This window comes from Aulonocara sp. 'chitande type north' Nkhata Bay, linkage group LG22, assembly GCF_057382095.1.
Source record: "Aulonocara sp. 'chitande type north' Nkhata Bay isolate Kocher_YH1m ecotype deep benthic linkage group LG22, A_spYH_male_GT1.1, whole genome shotgun sequence".
Taxonomy (NCBI): Eukaryota; Metazoa; Chordata; class Actinopteri; order Cichliformes; family Cichlidae; genus Aulonocara; species Aulonocara sp. 'chitande type north' Nkhata Bay.
In genome coordinates, this window is record NC_141364.1 from 25,329,474 (window position 1) to 25,349,925 (window position 20,452).

At 42.5% G+C, this 20,452-nt stretch overlaps 1 protein-coding gene across 1 annotated transcript in view; it reads right to left on the minus strand.

Annotated features, from left to right (window-relative positions):
* Positions 1 to 20,452, minus strand: part of csmd2 (CUB and Sushi multiple domains 2) — a 276,414-nt gene that overhangs the window by 143,407 nt on the left and 112,555 nt on the right. The window lies entirely within an intron of this gene.

Consider the following 20,452-nt stretch of genomic DNA (forward strand, 5'->3'; position numbering starts at 1 on the left):
TTAATTTGGCCATGACTTGCAGATGTTAAAATGTTACACCTTTAAGATCTATCAAAGGGAGGGTCTGGTACTTAAGGGGAGCTGTAATGTTAACAACTCTTAACAAAACTGTAGCCTGGTAAGAAAAAAATGGGACCGGGAAAGACCAGCACTGACATTAGTGGAGAAAATGCACTCCCTTTATTGCTTTGGAACAGCAATAGTGAATTACACTTCACAAACACTTATAGTGCCTCCTGATCTGTATGCTAATGAGGGCTGTTGCTTACCAAGCACTTCTTCGGTTGTTAAAGCCAAAGCCTTTTGGGGGCACATCATGTTTTATCTTGAGACACACTAACATAAGCATTCACGAGCGCTCCTACACACATACAGTATGAGCACCGACACAGTGAGGGATACATTTGAACAAGGGTTTGCATAATTTCCAATTTCCCTACTGTAAACTGTATATTTTTCCCAGTGATGTCCAGCTCATCTGATCAACCTAGATAAGTGTTTAGAGTAGATACATTCTAAGGTGCACCTCCAACTATCTCTCCCATTAATAGAACTGGATACAACACTTAAGAAAGTAAAAGAAAATTACATCTAAATTTAAACTGAGCAATTAAACTAGATACCATGGGTGGGAATCACTAAAACACCGCTACACAATATTATCACAATACTTCACTCATGATTTTTTTTTAAATATTTTATGATATGATGAGCATTGCAATACAATATGTTGTGATTTATTACCTTTTTCAACTGCCAGTTATGTCCTCAAAGTTAAACTTTGTCAGTCTTCATTTTTTCCAGTAAGATTAATTTTTCTCACGTCAAGCACATTAAAACTGCCACAAAAAATGACATAAATGCTGTCATAAACCACAGTCAGTCTGCTGTTAATATCTTTGCAATAGAATGGAGTCAAGTTGGCAATTGCATGCAATGTGTTTCTGAACATACAGCAAATTAACTGCAATAAATCATCGAAAATCACACATCTGTTGCTGTCGACATAGATAGGAATTCACATTTAACTACTACATCTGCACTTATCAACGTTTCTGTTCTATAAGACTATAACCAGAATACAATCAGCATTAGACCAGCTGAGTAAAGTCTTTTTGAACGGGCTCATCGACAAAGACTCATTTAGAAAGACATTGTTGGCAGTCTGTTTGCATTTATAAATCTGTTATTTGCAGACCTTCCACAGTCTCTCTGACAGTGACTGTAGTCAGTATCCAAGTTAGACTGCAACTGTTTTCAGAAAGGTTGCGTCCAATCAATTGTCTTGTGGTTGTGAGCGTGCAACACGTATTTTAGATTTGTCAAGCTAAGCATGTCCAGTGTTGGATGTTTTTTTGGCAGAGTCGATTAAATGTAACTTTGCTTGGCTAACATTATCTCAGGATGATGGCGCATGACATGACCGCTCTAGTATTTTATTCTAATTAATAAAATATCAACATTTGGTGTCCTTGTATTGACACAATACTGCCACAGAAAATATTGTGATCCTATGCTGTATTATATGTTTTGCTCCCACCACTACTAGATACCATACTGCAATGGGATCAGCTATTGGATGATCTCATACAGCTTCTTGAAACATGGCATTCAGTTCAATATCAACTACTTAAATACAAAAGGTTTTTGAAAGCATCACTTATGACTGCAACTCAGTTGTATTGGCAATACCACTTCTTAGAACAGCAATGCATTCCACCTGTGTTGCAAAACTAAATAAAACGCTCATTTTGAGTACCACCAACATTCCAGTAAAGACTCACACAACTAGCTGAAAGAAACGGAGCGCACATAGGGCAAAAACCTGAGCCTGAATATGTTAACAAGTAGCTCAAGTGTTTTGCTTATGCTACAAAATGTTTCCAAGTTCTAGCTCTGACAGGTTTGCCACACCATGCAAGTTGATAGGATTGATTTGTTAGGCTTATTATGTATGGAAACACTAGCTGCCAGAATGCATTGTTCTTCCTACATTGCAGTTTCAGAAATATTCATAATACTCATACTCATAATGTGTATTTTAGCTTATAAAAGACACCATATTAACACGTTAATAAGAAGAAAAAAAATTATATCAGAGGGGGTCATATTTAATGCCTAAACAAAGTTAAATCCATGGATATGCCACAAAGCAATTCAATCACATGCCCCGTCCAGTATTATACACACTGGGATTATCTCAGTGGGTTATTCCTTTTCCCTCCTTACACTGTGGTCTAAAGTCTGCATAGAGCAATCAAAATGAGCCTCAACCCTAAAGCTGTGTTTTTTGAGTCTGGCCATAATTTACAACAACAAGTGGGACACCGATAGTGTGTCTGCATGCCTTTGGGGAGGCTTGAAGAGAAGAGGACGGATAACGAATTGAGGGGCCTTATGTTGTGTCTGTCACATGTGCGTTTAAAGCTACACCACTAAGAAGAACACAGAAGATCCAAATCACCACCAGCTCTTAGCACCAGGCTGGGCACTGAAACATTGTGAGTACTAAATTTCATATCAGTGAATTACAGGAAATGAACACCCAACTCACATTTATGCCCAAAGGCCTTCAAATGCCAGATTTAATGTAAATCCTCTATTGTGTTGGAGGTCACTGCACTTATCCAAAACTCCCTTTAGATTTAAATGCAATCAGGTTTAGTTTCATTAGAATGCAACACTAAACCTTAGACTAAAGTAAAAAAAAAAGAAGCTCTAGCAGAGGATAGCTGGATAGACTGAGAGATTAAGAAATCGATAAATACAGAATGAGGCGTTGACCATAAAAATCATTTCAACCCAAAGTCACACCTGCCTTTCACTGCATGCCCTTTGCTTTGTTCAAAAACTTAATGTTTTAAGTTGAAAGTAGAAGGCAACGCAAAAAGTCCTCATGGAGGTCTCCTCAAGGGTAATGTGGCTACTTCTATAGCTCCTTTTCCCTTCAACCTCTTGCTCTCTGTCCGGCCATATTAGATTTTATGTGGAATTGTCCTGAGAGTGCAGTACTAAATAAGTTTCCATTTCCAGGCCCCAAAGCTCCTGAGTCTGAGTCACTCTTTTGATGATTGTCCAAGAAATGTATTTTGGAGCAAGGCAAGGTGATAGAGGAATCCAGGGGGAGGCAGAGGGGGGTATGTCTTGCACTTAACTGTGGTAACTGTGGGGACTGACCTTCGAACATTACACTGAGACACAGCTGCTCCTGATAAACAGTTTTTTTTTGTTGCTATCTTTTAAATGAATGCTATCAACATTTCTACAAAGCCTGATAAGTTACAGTTTAAATGTATAGGCGACATCCAATTAAAAGGTACCTAAAGGTGCGTATGCATAATGCTGTTGCTTAGACTTGTATTTTCACGATAATATTATGACTGAAGGTCTTAGGAATATGCAGGTCCAGTCAAATCCAATTACAAAACACTAGCACAGAGGTGCTTTCCATATTGATGTGATGTGACTTATTAAATTGTTAATGCCTTTCAAGGTTTCGAACAAAGGTCATCGTCGTCAGGCAATTCAGCAACCTTTTCCAGTGAAATTGATCTTTTTTTTCCTGCTTTATATTCATCGTTTCATGTCATCTGTTTTCTGTTCTTGGGCCAAAGTGTCAAATTGCTCTATGCATAATCAGTAAATGGGCGGAGTTTGGGTGCCAAAGGTCACAAGCTGCACATTAGGATCAAACGCTTTAAAGGGTCTTTCAGTTCATGAATTCGCTCCGCGATATTATCTGATGACCATACATGCGTGCCTGTGTGTGTGTGTGTGTGTGAAGAACGTTCCTATTAATTGCACCTACTTAGGCAGATCAATCAGAGCTCTGCTCAGTATGCTGGTCCAGGCACTTATAGCAGACTGGGAGGGGTCACAGTGACTTTACAGCCAAAACTTTCAGCATTTTAATGAGGCTATGTGAATTATAACACAGGTCAGCTTATCCAGATGTATGTGGAAAACACATGCTTGTACCCGCACTTCCAGCTCTGAATACAAGTAGAGATATTGATAAATTCTCTTTCTCCCGCATTGACAGTCACTATACATACTCTAATGCACATTAGAAAATTACATCCATATCTCATCCTGTTGAGGTAAACTAATCAGTGTGGATGTCCCTTAAGTCCAGAATGGTAGTATTAAAGCTCTGGCAGTGGAGCTGTAGCTATGACCTTTATATGTTACTCTGAGCAGATATACTGGTGGTTTAACCGAACCACCCCTGCTCCAAACAACACAGAACCCTCAATGCTGTCCATTCATTTCTTCAAACGGCAAGCACCCAGGCAGTAAAGAACATCAACCTTACACTAGAAGTTAAAGCCAAAGCACAAAGAGAAGCCCTTTGGAGAATTACAGCATGTCTCATGGGTGTGTGCTTAACTGGACTGGAGCGCTCAGTGATAAAAAGGGTGTTGCAGTGTATACCGAAACATTCACTGACCAAGCAAAGCTGCAGACCCATCAGCGCCAACATGCCTAGTTTATCTGAAGATTCCTTGCACCAACACTGTTCCTTTCTCTTCCCTCAGCCCTCATGTAATATTTATGGGCAGACCTCTGGCCCCATCAGAGAGCCTTGTTAAATCTCCTGAGGGATTCTTTTCTTTCTTTTCCCACAACTCATTTTCTACCCTCACATAACATATGATATGGACACTGATTGTAAGAAATTTTCTTTTGGGAAGAACAACGCACTAGCCTTCATCTTTGTTTCCGTCTCCTCACTGTATATTTGCAGATTTTTCATTTTTCAGTCTTATCTGAAAGCGCTCTACAAATCACCTACAGTGTTTAAGTCATTTTACAATTACAAGGTTGGAGATAACGCTAAAACTGCCATTTGACCAAATATCCTGCAGTTCATAACCGGTCGTCAAACACACATTCAAATCCAGCCCGAAATCTGTTTTTCAAAGACAGGAGTAAAAGGCAAGTGTGCTTTTGTTGAGGATGTATTTTTCTAATTTTGGTACCCATGCAAATTAAAAACTCAGTAGCTACTCTGGCATGATGATTTATTTCTTTCATCTAAGAAGAGGGTTATTCAGCAGCCACACAAGCACAAGTGTTAAGCTAGGAAAGTATGAACTCATTTTTCTCCCAGGGGCATGGCATTCACATCAAACAATAGCCTCTTTCACACTGCACAAACTTGGACTAATAATAAGTTTGTGCAGATGTTAACAGGAACTTATCACCCCTGTCTGTTTCTACTGTGAGGTAGGACCGATCCATATGATCAGTTGAGAGCATGCCAAAACAGCATAAAGTTTGAATCTAACTATAGGTCTTAGGGTAATACAGCATGTGATAATCTCCTGAGTTGTGTCCACGGGCAGAAATGTTTCACTTTATTTCATTTTCATGAACACAAACTTGTTCTGAAGAGTCAAAATTAGTCAACATTAGGTAACTCAAGGTCAGAGGAGGTCTAAGTACACCAAAGACTGAACTCCAAATTCCACACTATCAATGACACTTTCCTTTGCACTTTGATTTTATATTTTTATTCACTGTTTAAATAGGTCAAGGCTTTAAAACTTCTCAGTTCAGAGTTACGAGTAGGATACTTCATGTGGCTGAATGTGTCACACCTGCAGTGTGCAGTATGTATGAGGAAGTTGGACTATATCTGTGATAACCCCGTATTGTCACGGCCAGGCGGATCAGCTGCACGCTGATCAGCCCTCTCTGTTTCTCTTCCTCTTCTCTCTCGCCGGGGCAGAACTCACTGTGGGTTCATGCCCTTGGTCCACGCCCTCGGGAGATGAGACCCAGGTGTCTCATTAAGGGGAGCAGCATTTAAGCCAGGAGGTGACTGCTGTTCGTCGCTGGATCGTTGTCTACCACGCGTTAGTAAAGTCAAAGCTACAGCAAGTTTAGTGAAGAGTGTTTTCCTCTGTGCATCGTCCTTAACCCTGTCTCCCTGTCTACAGAATCTCTTGGATTTTTCCCCGTGTGTTTCCCGTGTGGCAGTGTTGGAGTGTGAACCTGTGATCGTGTGAGTGGATATTCTGAAGAACGTATGCTTTCCCTTGGACTTCCCTGGAGACCCCTTCTTCCCCCACTCAGCTGTATATAACACCCCCCTGCACATTCTTGTATATACACCTGGTGACTTGTAAATAAACTCTTCTTGTAAGCATCAGTACCGGAGTCCTGTGCTTGAGTCCTCCTTCCAACCGTAACAATAACGATCCAGCCATCATGGACTCAGCGGACTCAAACCCCACCCAGCAACCCGTCCTCACCCCGGAGGCAATTCTGGAACGCCACGAACACATGCTTCGGCACATAAATCAACAACTGGCCGCACTCACTCAAGCCCTCGCTCAACGTCTACCGTCGGTAAGCCCACCCTCACCCCCTCCGTCTGTTTCTCCTCAGCTATCGGCTCCCAGTCCCTCTGCAGCCGCTCCGCCTGTTTCCCCCACGCCGGCCCCCACAGAACCACCGGAGCGATCGTTACCAGCGCCGGAGCCTTTCTCGGGTGAGTTCGATAAATGTGGTGGATTTTTGACTCAGATCACACTACAATTCCGTCAGTTACGAAGAACATATGAGACAGATGGGGCCAAAATCGCCTTTATGGTTCAACTATTACGCGGGCACGCATTAAACTGGGCGCAAGCTGTTTTGAGAACAGCCCCGGACATTTCTTATGAGGACTTCCTCACCAAATTTAAGAGTGTTTTTGAAAGAGGCACCGGAGCGGAGGCGGCTGCCCACAGACTGTTAAATTTGAAGCAGGGGAGGCGGAGTATGGCGGATTTTTCGGTCGAATTCTGGACCTTGGCCGAAGAGACTGGCTGGGGGCAGTCGGCATTGATAAGTACTCTCCTGAATAATGTTTGTGATGAGTTAAAGAGAGAACTGATGATGAGAGATGTTCCTAAGACCTTGTCTGATGTGATTACGCTGTGTGTGAAGTTGGATGAGCACCTACGGGCGCGTCGGGGAATCGGAAACTACATTTCCCAGAGGCCCCCGGGGTGCATGGAGACGTCAGGTGGGGGCGCGCCTAGCGGCAGTCACTCGTTGGACAGCACGGAAGAAAGTGAACAGCCCATGCAACTGGGCCGCTCCAGTCTGTCGCCCGAGGAGCGGTATCGTCGCTGGAGGGCCGGTGAGTGCTATTATTGTGGCCGCAAGGGCCATATTGCCATGGATTGCCAGGCGCGGCTAAAAGACAGCGCCCGCCGGTAGTGAGGAGTATACGGGTGGGCGAGGTCTCATGTTCTCAGTCTCCTCCTCGTCTCATGATTGCGGCTAAGCTAACGGTTCGTCTCAGGACTCATTCTCTCGACGCTCTGATTGATTCCGGGGCAGAACAGAATTTTATTGATGCCTCGTTGGCACTGAAGTTAGGTTTTAGCACGGAGCCTCTGTCTCATTCACTCCAAGTCACAGCCCTTAGTGGCCAGCGTCTTCCAGACATTACTCATGTCACAGAACCGATTTCCCTGTCTCTTTCCGGCAATCATGTTGAAACCATACAGTTGTACGTCTTTAAGGCCCCACTCACTCCACTAGTCTTGGGCTATCCCTGGCTGTGTCAACATAACCCTGTGATTGATTGGAGGAAAAAGAGTATTTCGGGGTGGGGGGAGGAGTGTCACATGTCCTGTTTAAAAGCCGCCACCCCTGCCATGAACCTACCACCCAATAAAACTATTTCAGAACCGCCTGATCTGTCCTCCATACCGTCTGACTATCACGACCTGGCGCAAGTGTTTTGTAAAGATAAGGCACGCTCTCTTCCCCCTCACCGGCCGTACGATTGTGGGATTGACCTCCTCCCAGGCGCGCCGCTTCCGACCAGTAGGTTGTATAGCCTGTCTCGACCGGAGTGGGAAAGCATGGAAAATTACATCAATGAGTCACTTGCCGCTGGTCTCATTCGCCCCTCGTCCTCACCTGTTGCTGCTGGTTTCTTTTTTGTCACCAAAAAAGATAAAAGTTTACGGCCCTGTATTGACTATCGCGGCCTCAACGCCATCACAGTTAAAAACAAGTATCCCCTCCCTCTGCTGAGTTCCGCGTTCGAGCTGCTTCAGGGTGCCACCATCTTCACAAAGTTGGACCTGCGCAACGCCTACCATCTGGTGAGGATTAGGGAGGGAGACGAGTGGAAGACAGCTTTCAATACTCACCTGGGCCATTTCGAATATCTTGTGATGCCTTTTGGTCTCACCAATGCTCCAGCTGTGTTTCAGGCTCTCGTGAATGACGTGCTCCGAGATTTCATCGACCATTTCGTTTTCATTTACTTGGATGACATCCTCATCTTCTCCCAGTCTGTCGCCGACCACCGACGCCATGTCAGGCAAGTGCTTCAGCGTCTCCTCGAAAATCGTCTCTTTGTTAAAGGGGAGAAGTGTGAGTTTCATGTCTCAACTGTTTCCTTCCTGGGCCACGTCATCGATCGGGGTAACCTCAAGACTGATCCCGCAAAGGTTCAAGCCGTTGTTGACTGGCCGACCCCCTCTAACCGTAAACAGCTTCAAAGCTTTCTGGGGTTCGCGAACTTTTATCGGCGCTTTGTTCGCAACTATAGTAAACTGGTCCTGCCTCTGACCCGTCTTACTTCTCCCAAGGTTCCCTTCTGCTGGGATGGGCTGGCTCAACGTGCGTTTGCCCATCTGAAGGACCGCTTTGCCTCGGCGCCCATTCTCGTCCAACCCGATCTCGACCGGCAGTTCGTTGTGGAGGTGGATGCCTCGGACGCTGGAGTGGGGGCGGTGCTTTCCCAGCAGCAAGGAGGTAAGCTGCATCCCTGTGCCTACTTTTCACGCCGTCTCACCTCTGCAGAGAGCAACTATGATGTGGGAGATCGAGAGCTACTAGCCATCAAGCTAGCCCTGGAGGAGTGGCGCCATTGGTTAGAGGGTGCTGCCCAGCCGTTTGTGGTCTGGACCGATCACAAGAACTTGGAGTACATTCGATCGGCAAAACGCCTCAACGCCAGGCAAGCCAGGTGGGCCCTGTTTTTCACTAGATTCCAGTTTACGATCACTTACAGACCCGGTTCCCGTAATGTCAAGCCAGACGCCCTCTCACGCCAATTCGCCGCCTCCGAAGACGCAACTCGGGACTCTCCCATTCTACCGCCCACCTGTGTAGTCGGGGCCCTGACCTGGGAGATCGAGTCGGCTATTCGAGAGGCTCAGCGGACAGAACCGGACCCCGGAACGGGCCCTCCAGGGTTGCTCTTCGTCCCCCCCTCAGTAAGGTCACGAGTGTTACATTGGGCTCATACTGCCAGATTCACCTGCCACCCGGGGGTCCACCGCACTATTACCTTCCTCCAACGTTTCGCCTGGTGGCCTTCCCTTGCCAAAGACGTCCGCGAGTATATTTCCGCATGCTCGACCTGCGCTCAAAACAAGAGTGTCCATCAACCACCCTCTGGCCTCCTTTACCCTCTGCCGACTCCGAGCCGCCCTTGGTCGCACATCACTGTTGACTTCATCACTGGTCTGCCTGTCTCGTCAGGTAACTCTGTGATTCTCACCATTGTGGACCGCTTCTCCAAAGCTGCTCATTTTGTCGCCCTCCCTAAGCTCCCCACTGCTCTAGAGACCGCCCGGCTGCTAGCTGACCACGTGTTTCGCCTCCATGGCATCCCCACGGACATTGTGTCAGACAGAGGACCGCAGTTCACGTCGCGTGTATGGAAGGAGTTCTGCAGTGCCCTCGGAGCTCAGGTCAGTCTCTCCTCTGGTTTCCACCCGCAGACGAATGGCCAAACGGAGCGTGCCAACCAGGAGCTCGAAGCAGCTCTCCGGTGCCTGGTCTCCACTAACCAGTCAACTTGGAGCGAGCAACTGTCATGGATTGAGTATGCTCATAACAGCCTTACCACCTCTGCCACCGGTGTGTCCCCTTTCGAGGCGTCCTTGGGCTATCAACCGCCACTCTTCCCAGCCGTCGAGGGTGAGCACTTTGTTCCCTCTGTCCGACAGCATCTTCGGAGGTGTCGGCGCGCCTGGAGAGCGACTCGGGCCTCCCTTCTCCGCACGGTGGAACGCAATAAGCGCCTGGCGGATCGCCACCGGACCCCTGCTCCCACCTACACACCTGGACAAAAGGTTTGGCTGTCTACCAGATTCATCCCCCTCAGGTCTGAGTCCAAGAAACTGTCTCCCACTTTCATCGGTCCCTTTGAGGTCGACTCTGTGATTAACCCTGTCTCTGTCCGCCTTCGCCTGCCCCGGAATATGAGGATCCATAACTCCTTCCACGTGTCGCAAGTGAAGCCGTGTCTCTCTAGTCCTCTGTGCCCTCCTTCCGGACCCCCTCCACCCGCCCGGGTCATTGATGGCCACCCGGCTTTCACCGTTTCGCGGATCATGGATGTCCGGCGCCGGGGGCGCGGTCTGCAGTATCTCGTGGATTGGGAGGGCTACGGGATGGAGGAGCGTTCTTGGATCCCGCGGGCGGCCCTCTTGGATCGGGGTATGGTGCGGGCGTTCCATGCGGCTCACCCTGACAAGCCTGGGGGTCACCGGGAGGCTCCCGTCAGGGGGGGGGGTACTGTCACGGCCAGGCGGATCAGCTGCACGCTGATCAGCCCTCTCTGTTTCTCTTCCTCTTCTCTCTCGCCGGGGCAGAACTCACTGTGGGTTCATGCCCTTGGTCCACGCCCTCGGGAGATGAGACCCAGGTGTCTCATTAAGGGGAGCAGCATTTAAGCCAGGAGGTGACTGCTGTTCGTCGCTGGATCGTTGTCTACCACGCGTTAGTAAAGTCAAAGCTACAGCAAGTTTAGTGAAGAGTGTTTTCCTCTGTGCATCGTCCTTAACCCTGTCTCCCTGTCTACAGAACCTCTTGGATTTTTCCCCGTGTGTTTCCCGTGTGGCAGTGTTGGAGTGTGAACCTGTGATCGTGTGAGTGGATATTCTGAAGAACGTATGCTTTCCCTTGGACTTCCCTGGAGACCCCTTCTTCCCCCACTCAGCTGTATATAACACCCCCCTGCACATTCTTGTATATACACCTGGTGACTTGTAAATAAACTCTTCTTGTAAGCATCAGTACCGGAGTCCTGCGCTTGAGTCCTCCTTCCAACCGTAACACGTATGATTAATGGATGGAGCTTTCCCAGTACCTGTGATGCTAAAAGAAAATAATGCAGCTGTTATAGAGCACTTTGGTTTAAAGAGTCACAGGTTAATTCACTACACAATCTTATACAGATCTTTTTTATAATATCAGAATTATAATTTCAACTCAATTCAAGTTATTTATACAGTGCTAAATCACAACAACAGTTGCCTCAAGGGGCTCTATATAAGGTGAAGACCCAACAATTATACAAAGAAAACTGAGAAATCCAAATGGAAGCTGGTTCAACAAAAGGGCCTGACAGCTAAAGTCTTTGTCTCCCATTTTACTTTTAAAAACTCTAGGAACCAAATAAGCCTGCAGTCTGAGAGCAAAGTGCTCTAATGGTCATCAAGGATTTAACAGGGAGCCAATGAAGAGAAGCCACCATAGGAGAGATATGCTGTCTCTTTCCAGCAGCCGTCAGTACTCTTGCTGCAGTATTTTGGAACAACTGAACGCTTTTCAAGGAGTTTCCTAATAACAACAAATTAGTCCAACCTAGAATTAATAAATGCATGAACTAGTTTTTCTGTGTCAATCTGAGACAGGATATTTACAAGTACAAAAACCTCAGTTTTATCTGAATTTAAAAGCAGAAAATTAAAAGGTCATCCAGGTCTTTATATCTTTAAGACTTTCCTGCAGTGCAAATAATTGGTGCCTGTTATCTGGCTTTATGGATAGATAAAGTTGAGTGTCATCTGCATAGCAAAAAAATGTATGCTATGCCTTCTCATGAAACGTCCCAAACAAAGCAGAATTGGTCCTAGCACGGAACCCTGTTGAACTCCATAATTAACCTTAGTGTGTTTAGAAGATTCTCCATTTACATAAACAAATTGGAGTCTATTAGATTGATATGATTCAAACCATTGCAGTGGAGTACCAGTAATACCTACAGCATGTTCTAATCTGGACTAATCGAGGTCTAGCAGGCCTATAATTAGCTAAGACAGAAGGGACAAGAGATGGCTTTTTAAGTAATGGTTTAACTACTGCCAGCTTGAAGGCCTGTGTTACACAGCTGATTATTAGAGATAGGATGATCATATTAATTAAGATAAGTTAAGTCTTTGTTGCCATTTCACAGTCATACTTAGTACAATTGGAAAACTGCCCCACATCAGCACCAAACACAACTAGACACAACACAATAAACATTTAAAGTGAAAGAAAAATATATAAATTTGTGCAAAAAATGTGTGAATAATAAATTCAAGAATGAATGTTCATTGAACATTACATTGCATCCCCAGCATGCAGATAAACATGTCAATTCTGGTCCGATTGAAGGGGGGGGGGGGGACCAGGGAAAACTAATGTCTGACAATGTTTTGGCAAAGTTGCACAACATTCAATATAAATTTTATAGATGTAACTGGGTGTCATTACTGCTCATGTGAATTATTATTTTACAGAGTTTACATTTACACTTAGCCAGCAGTTTTAAATATCCCTCAGTGTCGTGTGCTCTGCTTCCTGGTAGACAATCCACTGTGGTTGCTGGTGTCTCAAGATTCACGTCTCAGAACAGAATCACCAATTACCAGAGCTCACTGGCAGGTGTGCCACCGAGTGGGGGAAAATGGTTAGACGGAGATATGCTACACAAACACACCAAGGTGTGTTGTGCCAGGAAGTGATACTACCTACAGAGTATTCTGGCTGAAGCTTTGAAGTAATCTTAACTAAACTAAGATCATAATTCAGTCCAGTGGATGTCATTGTGTTTAGTGTTGCGATCCAAAACATCTCAGCAGCTCTGACAGACTATGAGTTGAAGAGCTACATGTTTTCACTAGAGTTCAGTGAAATGTTTGGCATACTTAATCTCTTTCACTTTGAGATGAAAAACTTGCCCTTGAGGTATGTTGTTTTTCAAAGTGATCTCGGGTGGTTGCTGTTGTAATGAATTATTGCACTCCATGCGGTTCCTGTAGACAGAAGTAAAAATGCTTCCATCTTGGTTTAGAGGTCGTTAGGCCAACAAAATAAATGGTGCTGAGGTCACACCCACTGTAAATTTCCAGAAAGAACTACCTGAATTCACATTTGACACAAATCAACTGTTCTTCTACTGTTCCATTCCAAAATATTAGAATATCATTCAAAAATGTTTTCCACAGCTGTAGCTGTAAAAGTTCCAAATGACATCTTCAGACCTTTCAATGCACCACAACCATGGACACATGCATACTTGAACAGCAATGGAAGGTTATTTGCTACTTCAATACGAATTTTGTTCATTTTCATGTTTGTATTTTTTGAATATCCCCTATATTACTGGATTTTCATTTCTGATTTCTTGTAGTTTTGTAGTTATTTATCATATCCCTATTGAAAGATCTGATTATAATTTCTCCATTGGTTTTAGCTCTGTTAAAAGTTTGATGCTCAACACTGCTGAGATTATAAATATTTTCATTCCCTATGTTTTTTTGATTATTTCTTCTATGTAATATTCTATTTCTTTATGAAGCCAGTTGGCCAAGTCATGGAGTGAACTGCGGTAAAAATGAGGTACTTTGGGTCTTTTTTAACACAGCAAAAAAGCCAAAGAAATGTGAAGGAAAAATGGATCAACAGCACAAAGTCAGTTTGAGCAAGTAAAAAATTTAGTGCAGCTTGTTCAACAATTGATCCCAGCATCAATGAGATTTATTATTCTTTCTCAAAAAGTCAAGACAGGTGTAGACGAAGTCACAAAGAGCTATGGAATGGACTCTGAAACAGTCCTGAGAGAAAGCCATACAGAGCTTAATGGCTAACATTATTGAATGCTTTACTTCACCAAAATGACCTACAAAGGCCCAAATTACTTGTCTGGCTAAGATAAACTAAAGACAAACAGAGACACTGTCAGTTTTCTTCCCCTTTGTTTAATTTCTGCCAAATCCAATTGACATGATGCCTCACCATCATCTACAAGGAAGGTTGTTAAAGACAGGCACACCCGTATACCAATCACTCACATGACACAGTGCAAAGCAATATCGGTGCAGCGGGTATAATCCTCTGGGTACTGGATCTTTAACAGTGTAAAAACAAATGAGTTTCCAAGGTCACTCTTAAAAGTGGCAATGATAATTGAGCCCTCCCTGTAGATCTATCAAACACAACAATAAACAAAAGCCAATAATTTCCTAGGGCCGATTACAGGGACATTATCCTTCTATGCTACAGGGCACTTGAGACAGAGAGAAAGAGGTGCCAAAGCAACCATCACAGCGTGACAGATAAAAGCAAAGTAAACATTTAACACATAAAGTATAGGAATGAACAAAAAAAGTCCAGGCGAGCATTATTTTGGGGAAAAAAGTCAATTTTCAAGGTTATGACTGGATTTAATGCGTATGATTTAAAAAATTTAAAAATAAAACACAATCTCCCACTACCATCCAAGCTCACTGAATAGATCTGACAGCAGCACTTCCAATGTTCAGTTTTAGTTACTGCTCTCCCTTACCTAATAAGTAATGTTCTCTGAAGTGTACAACAACAACAATGTAGAGGGAAAAAATGACAAGTTGTAGATTTAGAGAAAAGTGGAATAATCTTTACTTTTCTATTTTTTTTTCCACTTTTTTGGATAATATTAGCAATCAAATTACCAATACTCTTACGCTTTCACATATCTCCTCACCATCTCTTTCCTTCACACTTCGCTCCCCCTTATGGTTTGTGTGCATGAGCTGTTTTTGGGGTGGTTTTTTTTTGTTTGTTTGTTTGTTTGTTTGTTTTTTTACAGTGAGTCTCGATGACAGTATTTGAGGAGACAGGTGAAACCATGCTAATGATATTGACCCGGGCAACACTGTCAAATCCAACAAACACAGTCAGCACATTATATTCCTCTGAAACAACAGCATCCTGAAATAATGTGTATATATACATATACATATATATGTGTGTGTGTGTGTGTGTGTGTGAACATATAACAATTTGCACATGCATCTATGTTTGTTTCTATTTGACTAAATTTCATTTTTCCTTTTTGTATCGTGATGCACTCCAACCTACGGTGTGCTTAAATCACTGCTCTTGGTTTCAGTACATACTAAAACATTTTTTTATTACTTTAGAGGTTCATGTGATCATTAAACGCATGCATGATTTAACAGCAGCCCATTAGTAACAGCAACTTACTGGCATTCATAAAACTAAATGGCATATAAACCTATGTTGCTATGCAATGTGCCACTGTGCACTTTTTATGATGAAGGCAGGGGATAGTGCAGACTCAGAATTCTTGCCTTAAAACAATAAGCCCCAAGGCTCCCACGGATTAAAGGTATTAAAGGGCAACACAGTACAAACTGAAATAAAGGCTGACATAAAATATAATGCAAGCTAATTAATCACAAGTGGGGGAAATAAAATGAAACAGCAAATACCATTAAAATCTACCTACATTTATTTTGAAAGCCTATTTGTGAGGAATTTAAAGGAATTGGTTATTTTTTTAATTGTTTTTTTGTCCTTGTCCTCCGCATTTCTTTTTATTTTCTTAACTAAAACCAAACCAACAACTGTCTGCTATAAAAGCAGGGAGTGAGGTTGGGAGAATAGTGTCACGGCGAGGTATACCGGCGTGTTTGTGAAATGGACCAAAAAGTTTTCAACATAAAAACAATGACATGACCGTGATGTAACCGTGAACAGGTACCTGCAAAAACATGAACTGGGACCTTTCAAAATAAAGGTAAGGATTAATTGGTAAGGATAAATTAATACTGACTTATTTGTAATGCCACAGTGATGAGAAAAACAAAACAAAACATGTACAATTCCACACTTGTACTTGTCCATTAACGTGGATTCAATGTTATTATGCAATCGCAGTTTTTTTGTTGTTTCATTTTTGTTACACTTCTAACTTATCCACACAATTTACAGCTGCTTCCTAGGCTCAGTTGTTTACTTACCTCTTTTTGTTAGTTGTCTTTGTTCAAATTTCACTGCTGTAAACATCCTATTCCAAGATTTCCAAGTTGTTATTTGCAAGAACATGGATTCTGTTTGTAAGGAGTCCATATTATTGTGCTTGTACATGTTCTGGGAATATTGTTAAGTTCAATAGTGTAATGATTTAAAAAATTACCATTGGATTGTGAATATTATAAGTGATTGTCCGGAAGAATTAAAAGCTTAAAACTACCAGCAACTCTCTGTCATGACATATGTTAGACTTAGTGCTATCTGACTATCTGATCAAACTGCAATACTGTGAGTTTCCAAGAAAAAAAAACAATTGTTTTCCCATAGACCTAGTCATGTGTCTTGGTTTTTCAGACTTCAGCAAAAGGGAGCTGAAAACCAGCTGTATTAAAGGAAACACAGCAGAGAGATAGCAGCTGAATAACTGAAGTTAAACTTTGTTGTCAGGACCTTTGATTTGTATTTGTGATAACGTTATTTTCAGCCACTTTTGACAGCACTAACTCAGATGACTTCACTCTGGTGTAAGCATCTGAGGTTGCTTTTATGCAAATTAGCTTTTGCTGTATAGTTTTTAATCACACAATTACGTCCTCCACATTCAGAACAGTCACGAAGCAATCAGGCACAAAGTGATGGCTCCAAAAGCAAGACAGCTATAGGAATGCTGAATTGTTCGCATACGTAGGAAAGGTCTGTTCTCCATTATAGTGCTTTTTGGTGCAGAAGCGAAATGGTGTCTTTTCACGGCGTTCTATGGATGGGATTTGCAGAAGTCTCCAGAATTTTAAATCAAATAAAAAGCAGTATTATCTACTTCTGGTGAAATATTTAAGGTGTACATTTGTGCCTTGCATCTCTTCCTCTGTGGATAAAATCTATTTTCTCTTTACAGAGGTTGATCTGATATCCTCGTGTTGGTGTTGTTCCCAGATCATCATACTAAATGTTGTTCCAGGATCAACATTGCAAGTGACCAATCAGAATGTTGTGACGTCATACTTTTGCGACTTCGGGAAAAACCAGCGTAAAACAAAAAACTGTACTAAAGCTGCGTGAAACCGCCTCTGTCCGCCGATCAACGGACCCTGACCCTAACCCTAACCGTAACCCTTTAATAAACAGTAAGCAGAATTGATATTGTCCTTGCAACATTGGAATTTCATAAATGCACGAATGGCTTGGTGCGCAAAAGAATAACGTCACAACAATGTGATTGGTCACTTGCAATGTTGAACCTGGAACAACATTTTCATGTCTGGGAACAACACCAACACGAGGATATCAGATCATCCCTTTACAGAAGTCATCTTCTTCCACCCCATTACGAAACTGCTGCTTCTAAACTGGATGAGAGGAGTTGATTTGATTTGAGGCCGATCTTCCCTTTCTTTCCTGTGTGTTCCACAATCACAAACAGCATCACGACTGCGCCGTAAGTCACCACATTTACAAAATCAGTTGGATATACAGATATATCTCTCTGCCATGGGCTTGTCCTTGCCATTGCAAACACTAATATACATCTGTAACCAAGTTTATTGAGCCAATGAACTTGCAAATGACGCTGCCAATGTCTTTCTTGGAACATAATATGTATTCTTTCTCTTCTTTTTAAATCACTGCCTTTTAGTCTGATTAAATCATTTCTTTTTTTCTTAGTTTATCTACATAAGCAGGACTTATATTACAGCTGAGGCAAGTTTAGCATTGTATTGAGATTCCAGAAGCTTAATTTCCTTTGAAAAAATTGGTGACCTTATTTCCTTCTAATGAGTTATAAAAAACAAACCCAGACTAGGATAGAAAGGTAAATCCTGCAACACATTGCATCAAATGAAACAGCAATGAAACAGAAAGCTGTACATAAAATACACAGTAACTTGTGAAATATTGCAATAACATAGAGACAAACACTGTGACAGACTGGTGGCCTGTCCAGGGCTTACACTGCCTCTCTCCTTATGATAGCTGGGATAGGATGCAGCTCTCCCCAAGACCCTGAATTGGATGGGCAGAAGAAAATGAATGGATGGATGGATGGTTAGAAACACTAGCTCACTTCATACAATTATCTTCCTCCAACCTTTTTTTCCCAACATTTCCAACATTTCTAACCAATATTTTGTCACATATTCAGTTCAACCCATTCCTGCTCTGGCTTATTATCTGGAGAAACGCTTTGCCTTAAAAGTCCTAACGTTGTCCTAACAAAAAAGAGTTAACACTTATTGATCCATGAGAGAAATTCAAACTACAGTCTGAATCTTTGGTACTGACGCATGATTTTGAGTATTAACTGAGCTTGTGAAGGTCAAACCTCCATGCGATGGTTTTTTAAATGAACGAGACAATGAACAGCCTGTAAAGCGTAAAGTGTTTTCCTGGATTTTCTTCATGCTTTTTTTTTCTTTATTAGAAAATCGGTGCTGAAGAAGCTAAATCTCTATAGATTTTTTTTTTTTAAGGCACATGTTGTCAGATGGTTGACTCCTGGATGTTATATGAGGCTCTAAGACGAGCTGAAATGAAAAAAAGAACTCCAATCTAATGGACAGCTGATGGCCTTTAATCACTTTCCACTCATCCCGACTCGTCTGGAACTTGTGGCACTGCTCACTCAGTGTCATGTGTTACACTGCATTTGTTTTTCTCACACAGTTCATAAAATACAGCCAAAGTTTTTCCTGCAAAAAGTTTGTTTTACAAGGTTTTTCAGATTATGTATGTGTCAATTTGCCCAGGTAATGAGATAAGATTAGACATTTTTAATAGTGAAGAATATCAAATGTGGGTGAAAAGCTGTTTTGCAGAGAAAGGAGTAGAAGAAGAACAAAACAGAGAAGAGATGAGAAGCTTCCAGAGGACACAGAGAATGAGTCATCCAGGCATCACGAACTGCCAAAACCGAACCACACCATCTACTTTCAGTGACTTCCTTTCTGCACAAATCTTCCAACTGTCCACCCACAGTATTTTCTTCCCCCCTGCAGGAGTTTCATATATTCATTTTCTTTTAATTAGATTGAGGGTTGCTGACAAAGCCATTCATTTTTCATTCAGAGACTCTTAATGCATGAACTCAAATTGATTCAAAAATATATATATACAGTTAGGTCCCTAAGTATTTGAACAATTACACAATTTTTTTTAATTTGGCCTCTGTGCGCCACCACAGTGGAATTTAAATCAACCAATCAATGTGTGATTGAAGAGCAGGCTTTAATTCAAAGGGTTTAATAAAAGTGTTGCAATTGTTGAGGGATTATAGCTAATTCGATACAGAGACCCCAACTTCAGAGGCTCAAAAGCAGTTACATGGCCTGTTTGTCGTCATTCCATGATGGAACAGGCATATAGAAGATCCGGAGCTGACTCTGAATGTGTTGTACTGGCGTTTGGTACCTGTCTTACTCTCCTTCATGTTTAGTTTTGGGACAATATGTGATGTCAAAATCAGCATTATCTCCTCGGCTTTCTCTTTCAAATTCAAAACAAGGAAGACATGAGGATAAAGATGAAATGGCAGTGAAGAGTGTTTCTCTTACGTCCCACCATCTAGTGGCTGTAGAATAATGTGACAAAGTTAGAACAGACAGGTGGACGATCGGAAAATGCCAATTCCAAATCCAGATGGCTGGCACTGCTGAGAGAGCAATGGAGAAAAAGCTTCTAAACAACGACTGTGGGCTGGCAACTTACCAGGATGTGAACTTTGATTATAGCAACTAGGGGAAGTTTGCAACTGCTTAAGTTAGGCTACAAAATTAAAAATAGAAAAAAGGAATAATGTGTAGATTCATAGGCTCATAGGCAAGTGTTCCAAACCGGATTCACACAAACACAAACTAACACAAACAAAGAGACACTTGAAGAGAAGTATGTGCAGGCACTAGAGCACACAAGCTCAATTAAATGTAGCACGGTGTTAATTAGCCAGGTATTTTAATTACAAATGTTCAAACACACAAATTTATGTGTACTCACTCTCATGTCACATCGCCCAAATGGAGACTTGCAGGTATGTTTGGTCTCAGTCTGTTCAAAGTCATCTTTGATCCTTCTGCCACATGTTACACAAAACTTCAAACAGGACTGGTAGAATTAAGCCTTTAAGTTATGTGGCAAAGTGGAAGGAGGCCAAGTTCTCTTCCATTATGCAGCAGAGAGCTGAGATATTCACTCTAGCTGATACAGCCTGATCTCATTTTCCATTAGCTTTTATTGGCCGCCTCGTCTAAATCCATTTGTGGGAGATAACATGCATTCCTATTGTCTTTTATGGCTATACACTTTTTTCCAGCTCTGAAAGATATTAATCTATTTCATGTGTTTCTGCCTTATATTATTGTATTACTTTGCACAACGCAGAGAGAGCGAGATCACAGGTAAATAC